The sequence below is a fragment of the Lactuca serriola genome, chromosome 5 (genome assembly GCF_051521515.1).
Source record: "Lactuca serriola cultivar US96UC23 chromosome 5, Lser_US96UC23_V15, whole genome shotgun sequence".
NCBI classification, from domain to species: domain Eukaryota; kingdom Viridiplantae; phylum Streptophyta; class Magnoliopsida; order Asterales; family Asteraceae; genus Lactuca; species Lactuca serriola.
In genome coordinates this window covers 44,422,156-44,430,067 of record NC_136412.1, presented here as the reverse complement: position 1 = coordinate 44,430,067, position 7,912 = coordinate 44,422,156, and positions in this window count along the sequence as shown.

Below are 7,912 nucleotides of genomic sequence, written 5' to 3'. Positions count from 1 at the left end.
CATGCCTCCCACTGTTTCCTTGGCTTATGAACTCTCTCTTTATAAAGAAAGCCCTCCTAGCTACAAAGACCATATTTTCACTAGGTCTATAGAAGAGGTAACCATAGGATTGATGTGGGTAGCCGATGAAAATACACCTCTCGCTTCGGGGTTCGAGCTTATCATGAGTCTCGCGTCCCATGAAAGCCTCGCAACCCCAAATCTTGATGTGGTCTAGTTTAGGCACTTTACCAGTCCACATCTCGTGAGGAGTTTTGGCAACTTTCTTTGTAGGGACTAGATTAAGGATATGGGCGGCAGTTTCTAAGCCATACCCCCAGAATGAGATTGGTAGCGAACTTCGACTCATCATGGAATGAACCATATCCAACAAGGTTCGATTACGCCTCTCAGCCACACCATTCAACTGTCGTGTCCTGGGAGGTGTCAATTGTGAGACTATCCGACATTCCCTTAGATAGTCAAGGAACTCTGAACTAAGATACTCACCACCACGATCGGATCGGAGCATCTTAATGTTCCTGCCCAATTGATTCTCGACTTCCTGTTTAAATTCCTTAAACCTTTCGAAAGTCTCTGACTTATGCTTGATCAAGTAGACATATCCATATCTACTGTAATCATCGGTAAAAGTCAAATAAAACGATTAGCATCCCTTGTGGCATGTTTGAATGGTCCACACACATCCGTGTGTACAAGGTCCAACAAACCTTCACCCCTCTCACACGAGCCTGTGAAGGGTGACTTTGTCATTTTTCCAAGTAAGCATGATTCGCAACTATCATCTGACTTTAGGTGAAATGACTCCAAGACTCCATCCTTTTGGAGTTGGCCTATGCGTTTCTTGATTATATGTCCAAGACGACAATGCCATAATGATGCTTTATCCAAGGTATTATTATTAACAGAATCAATACACAATACATTATTTCCTAAGTTATCAACCACAGATACTGTTTCATACACACCATCACTAGGTAATGCTTTGAAATAAAGAACATTATTAAAGAAAGCATTAATCGAACCAACTTCATTATCAAATGAAAAGGTGAAACCTTGTTTATACAATGCATGAAAGGAAATAATATTTCTTGCCATTTCTGGCGAATAACAACACTTATTCAAATCTGAACTAAACCCACTACTTAGCGATAAAGTATAAACTCCAATCTTGGTGACAGGTAAAGCTTTCCTATTCCCCATGATCAAGTTCATTCTTCCTTGCTCCACATTCTCACTTCTTCTTAGTCCCTGCAAGTCACAACAAATATGAATACCACAACCGTTATCAAGGACCCAAGATTTAGAATGGGGTGAGTTATTAGAAATGATAGTGTAAATACCTGCATGGTTGGGTTTAACTTTCCCATCCTTCACATCTTGCTGCTATTTTGGGCAGTTCCGCTTCCAATGTGATTTTTCATGGCAATAGAAGCATTCAGCCTCTTTTAGGTCAGAAGAAGGAGTGATGAAACCTTTCTTGGTTCTACTTGAAGAAGAGCCATCAAGGGTCCGAGCCTTGGTACCCTTAGAAGAGCTCTTTCTCTTCTTCCCTCGACTTTTCCCGATTGCCAAAACCGGAGTAGAATTTGGAGTAGGAGTGTTAACAACCGACTTCCCCTTAAGACCTGTTTCTGCGGTCTTGAGAAGCCCTTGAAGTTTGCTGAGTGTGACCTCTTCCTTATTCATGTGATATGTCATGCGGAATTGATCATAGCACAATGGTAAGGAGTGCAAAATGATATCTATTGCAAGCTCCTCAGGGAAGTTCACATTAAGCTTCAGCAATCGATCCACATACCTTTGCATTTTCTACATGTGGATCATGACGGATTCCCCGTCCTTCATCATGGTTGTTATCATGGAGCAGATGATTTCATACCTCTCTTGTAGTGCACTTTGATGGTATCTTTCCGTCAGATCTTGGTGCATTTCATAAGGGTAGAAATCCTCATAAGACTTTTGGAGTTCCGCTGTCATTGTGGCCATCATGATGCATGCCACTTTCGTAGCATCCCTTTCATGTGCCTGAAAGTCAGCGATCTCCTGAGGAGTTGCAGTGGTCTCATCAATCTCCTTAAGCTCCTTGTCAAGGACATATTCTTTGTCCTCGTAGCGGGTAATCATCCTGATGTTTCTGATCCACTCTTTGAAGTTGGATCCATCAAAAGTGACTTTCCCACACAAGTTCATAAGGTTGAAGGAGACATTAGGGTTAGAGCCAGAAGCAGTATTGTTTGAAGACATCTGAAGGAAAAGGACAAGATTTGTTTAGATATTAAGAGAGTCCTTAATAAAACACCCAAATGTAATATTAAGGCTAGGACCCAATCACAATATATTATAACTTAGAAGAGGTATGTCGTAATCCAAGCTATAACATATTTGAAAGGTAGGTGAATGACGATTCACCAATTTCCACCACGAAAACCGAAATATTAAATATTAAGTTTTTGATTGGTTCTCAGAAATTCCTAGATTCTTTGAGATTCAATGAACTTTTCAAAGGCATGTTTCAATCTCGAGTGTGCCCTCCAAGTTTTGTGACTGGGATACCGAGGATCACAAAACGAGGTGTGAAGTAACCATGCAAATCACTTGGTACCCATAAAGTTTATCACTCAATCGATGTGCCGGTAAACCACACACGCTCCACCGATACTATAATAAACTTTAAGTCACCCTTTACCTACCTTTTTAAGTCCAAGTTAGTGTGCCGGTTAACCACACACGCTCCACCAACGACTTAAGCAAAGTGTAAAGTGTAATTTCATGGATTAGCACCTTATTCACATTTTTCCTAAAGTAACTAAGATTGGGAATTTAATAAAACATTTAGTTACTTTATAATATTCATCATACTTTTAATGAGAATTTATAAGTCCTTGTTTTACCCGTTTGGCTAACGACCGTCCACCGGTCAAGCAAGAAGTGGGTGAGAGTGGACACCCATTAAGTTGCCATTTTATAGGCAACAACCTTATACCCACCTTATAGACCGGCTTCGTGAATGAGGCGTACTAGCGGTAAGACGACTTTGTTCTTATACATACACACACACACACACACATATATATATATATATATATATATATATATATATATATATATATAATTATTAAATCATAATAATATAAGTATAAGGGTTGAATTTTAACTTTTAAAATTATAAGGGTTGGAACTAAAGTTTTTAACATGACTTTACTTGCTCCAAAACTTGAGGTCAAGTCTTGTAAACTTTCAAAACTTTTCATTTCTTGTAACTTATGAGTTTATTAGAGTAATAAAATGAAGACTCTTCATTTTTCTAACTATTGTGTTCTTTTAATGGTTTTAACTCAAGTGACTTTTGGTTTTCCATAACTTGAGGACAAGTTATGGACTCCATTAAAACACATTATGATTAAGAATTAAACTACCACATAGGTTACAAATAATTCCTATGATCATCTAAACATCATAAGATCAAGAACATGAACATGAACACTTTCATGAATCAAAATTACACTTAAAACTTTGTAATTTTGATAACTAGTTTTTGTAAATGGATTACCAAAGACATTACACCATCTAAAACAAGTTTTCAAGTATCAAAACAGTTTAGGGTAATGTTTCTAGTCCATTTCCAGCAACTAAAGTCAAAAATCTGCACTCTATGGCTCCTACTCGCCGAGTGCATGAACCTACTTGGCGAGTAGGTTGAAGATACAAGTGAACTCGGCGAGTCTCCCCATGGACTCGGCGAGTTCATCAGGCAGACATCAAGTTTTTCGACTTTTTTAAACTTTTAAGCACAAATAACAAACAAACAAGCCTAGGCTCTGATACCACTGATGGGTTTTGAGCATTCTAACACTTCCTAAGTGTACATGCAACCCTAATAACCTTGGATCTATGTTTGTCTAATTATCATGCAAAGTTGACTTCCAAGGTTATATTCCTATCTAGCATACATGGGGAACAATTTCTAACTTGAATGAAAGATAGAATAACTTACCTTGTTGTTGCTTATGTTCCTTGAAACCTTGTGAGCCTAGCACCCCAAGTGTGATGCCTCAAATGCTTCACACAACACCAAATGCTCTTGGAAAGACTTTGAGAGAATACACACTTCTTGAAATCGGCCTAGCCCTCTTGTTTCTTATGTGTAACCGATTTTGGTGGAGAATGGGACTCTTATATAGTGTTGACACATCTAGGGTTACACCATGTAAATCCTAATGTGTCATGACTCTTCATTTCCATGACCCATGGGTTTGTAACTCCCATGGAGCATCCATGGAGCATCCTATGGGTAGAACCCAACTTGATAATCCATGGAGCCTCTTAGCCCACTATATAAGATATGAATGATTTACATAATCAATCCATATATTTAATTAGTTAACTTTTGATCACTTAATTAATTCCAAATTAATTCTTTGATCAAACTAATCAAATAATATTATTAATATATTAGAACTTATAATATATTAATAATCTCCAAGTGTTATTCCTCTCATTTAGTCTATCCAATTGCATGGTGCCATGCAACCCAAATGGACCATGTCGGGTCGGGTCAAGTACTAACTAGAAATAGTTATGGACTTAGACACCTTATCCAACAGCTTTTCCATAATGTACTTGTTCATCTCGGATGTCTAGTAATGCTCATAGCATCACTGCAATTCAAGAGTCATTATGGTAACCATGATGCAAGCAACTTTTGTTGCATCATTTTAGTGTTTCTTGTAGGCGACCATTTCTGTAGGAGTAGCCTTCTCTTTGTCAATCTTATCCAATGGTCTGTCAAGTACATATTCCTTGTCCTCAAAACAAAGGGCCATATTTATGTTGCGCATCCAGTCATTGTATTTGGTGCCATCCAATTGCACCTTAGAGAAAATGTTCAACAAAGAAAGGTTGTTGTTGTCATTAGAGGGGGAGGAGGAACCAAAAGCATCATTTGGAGGAGACATCTATAGAAAAAAAAAGATAATTTTGGGTTAAATAAGAATAATCCTCAATATAACACCCAAAATGAAATATTAAGGCTAGGATCCAACTAGATAATTCACAACTTAGAAAAAAGGGATGCCATAATCTATTTGTAAATGATATAAAGGTAGGTAAATGACGATATACCAATTCCACCACAAGAAAAAGAAATTTGTACGTATTAGGTTTTAATTAAATTCCTATATCTTTTGATATTCCTTGAAACTCTTCAATCGTATGTTTAATCCCGATTATGCTCATCCAATTGCAATTGAGATACCGAGGATCACAAAGAAGATGTGAATAACCATGCAAATTAGATTGGTACTCTTGATGTCATTTGTCATCTCATTTTAATGTGCCGGTTAACCACATGCACTCCATTAATCAATAATAATTTTCGAGACACCCATTGCCACTCTTTATTAGTCCTTATTAGTGTGTCGGTTAACCACACACGCTCCACTAACGACTTATAAAGTGTAATGTGCAATTTCATGGGTTAGCATACGAATTCACATTTTAAAATAACTAAGATTGGGAATTTTAATAAAAGGTTTAGTTACTTTTTAATTCATTATACTTATTAATCATAATTACTTTGTCCTATCAAACCCATTCGGCTAACGACCCTCCACTAATCAATGAAGCGGTGGGTGAGAGTGAACACCCATTCAACAACCATTTTATAGGCAGTTTCTTTATAGCCCCTTATAGATTAGCTTCGTGAATGAGGCCTACTAGCGGTTCGACTGACTTAATCTTATACATATAGTAATTATTAAACATTTAATTTTACATATAGTATACGGTGTATTTTAAAACTTTTCAAAGTACTAGGTTTAAATAGTTAATTGAAAATAAAAAAAAATAATTTAAATTTCAAATTAAACCAAATGATTTAATAATTATCTATTAATTAAAAATTAATTTAATTATATTATATCAATTGGGGATTATCCAATTAAATTAATCAAAATAATTTAATCCTAATCCTTCCTTCTAATTTTCAGAAAAAAATGGGTAGGGGTAATCCAATTTTATAATTAGCATATTTAATCAGATAAACTAACAATTACCAAAAATAAGAAAACACTACCCATGGGATACCATTTTCGAAATTAGTTACTTGGGGAGGAAGGTAAGTATTTCAGTCCTTACCTTATTTTTGAAATGTTGATGGGAAAGGAACCCCTCTCCAAATTGGAAACTTTGAGGGAAAAGTAAGGGTATTAATCCTTAAAAAAAATTCAAACTTAGGGCCTAAGAAATCCTAATTTCGAAACCCTTGTCCAAGAGGGTTTAATTTCCATAAACCCTAATTTGATCAATTCATCTATTATAACAATTCAATAGAAAACAATTCAAGGCTCGGATACCACTAATGGGTTTTATGGAAAACAAATATACTCTTAAATGTACATGTAACCCTAATAAACATCTATGTTTTCTCTAATTGAATCTATAACTATGAATACGAAATAAGAACCCTAAGGATACCCACGTATTTACGAAATTTAGAAATAAAGAAAGAAAACATACCTTTTGATCCTACGGGAGCAAGCACCACAAATGTCGTGCCTCTAGTGTTTCACACCCAAGCTAGTAAGAAGGACGTCGAGGAGAGAGGATGGAGGGTAGTTTCGGCTTTTTCTTGGATTAGAGATGGCATAAATTTGCAAGCCTTAGGATCCTTTATATAGTGCAACAAGGAAACATTAGATAAGCCCCAAATCAATAAAATAACATTATCATATTTTTGGTAATTATCTAGCTTCTTAATTATCCTCTAAGGATAATTCTAGAGCCCCAAAAGAACCTCCAAAACCATACACCACCTTGGTGGAAGGTGTTGGAGCCTTTTGCTCAACTATTTAATAGTTACACTTTAGTCCCTGTACTTTTAATTATTTTCATTAATCTGAAATTATTTCTAATATTTTCTTATTAATTATTAATTAAATAATAATTTTTCTAATTAAAGTATTATTTACATAATATATTAATAAACTATTTATCTCACTTTATTAATCAAATAATAAATCAGCCTCTTTCTCCAAAAATCATCCTATCTAATTGCTAGGTTTGAGGGCAACCCAAGAGGATCGTGCTGCTATCAATTCAAGTCTATACCAATTATAGTTATGGGCTTAGACACCTAATACAAAAACCATAATCCCCTTCATGTATATCTTTCTAAACTTCCATAGCTTCAAGACCTTCTAAGCATCTTAGATATGGTTCTTCCATAGACTTCTGGTATAGTACTCCTTGGATCATCCCCTAGAATGCTTTGTCGCTTTTTCCTTCTTTTGAGATTGTGCCATCCTATAGGTATTCTATGACGGGTTAGATCCAGGATTTTTGGTGTCGGTGTGGATCTTGGTTGTTTGGATTAGGATATTGGACAATAGGATCCCGGTGGGGGGTTTGGTGAATTGGATCTTCGAGTGTTGTTAGCTAGCTGATTAATCAGGATCCTGTGTGGTGAGATATATTGGCATCTTGGTTAGATCTTCTATTGTAGGGATCATCATGTAAACTATCAGGATCTTGGCCTCCGATAGGATCTTGAGAGAACATCCTAAATTGGCTAGTGCGTCTGCTTCGATATTATCTTCTCTAGGGACTTGGTTTAGGCTAAAAAATTTAAATTATAAGACTTACATTTTAAGTATTTGGAAGTATAATGTTAATCGTTCACCTTTAACTATATAAGATCCATTGAAATGGTTAGCTATTAATAGTGAATCAACAGATACCTGTAGATCCTCAATTTGAATATTATAACGCCTGGTTCCCAGTTAAATTCCTTAGATTCTAATTGTTTAATTATTCTTGCATATGTGGCTATTACGTTGGGTACAATTAAGATATGCATGGCGTACCTCGTCGAGACTTGGACTCAGGGTTTTTCCCCCTAGTATGATGGGTG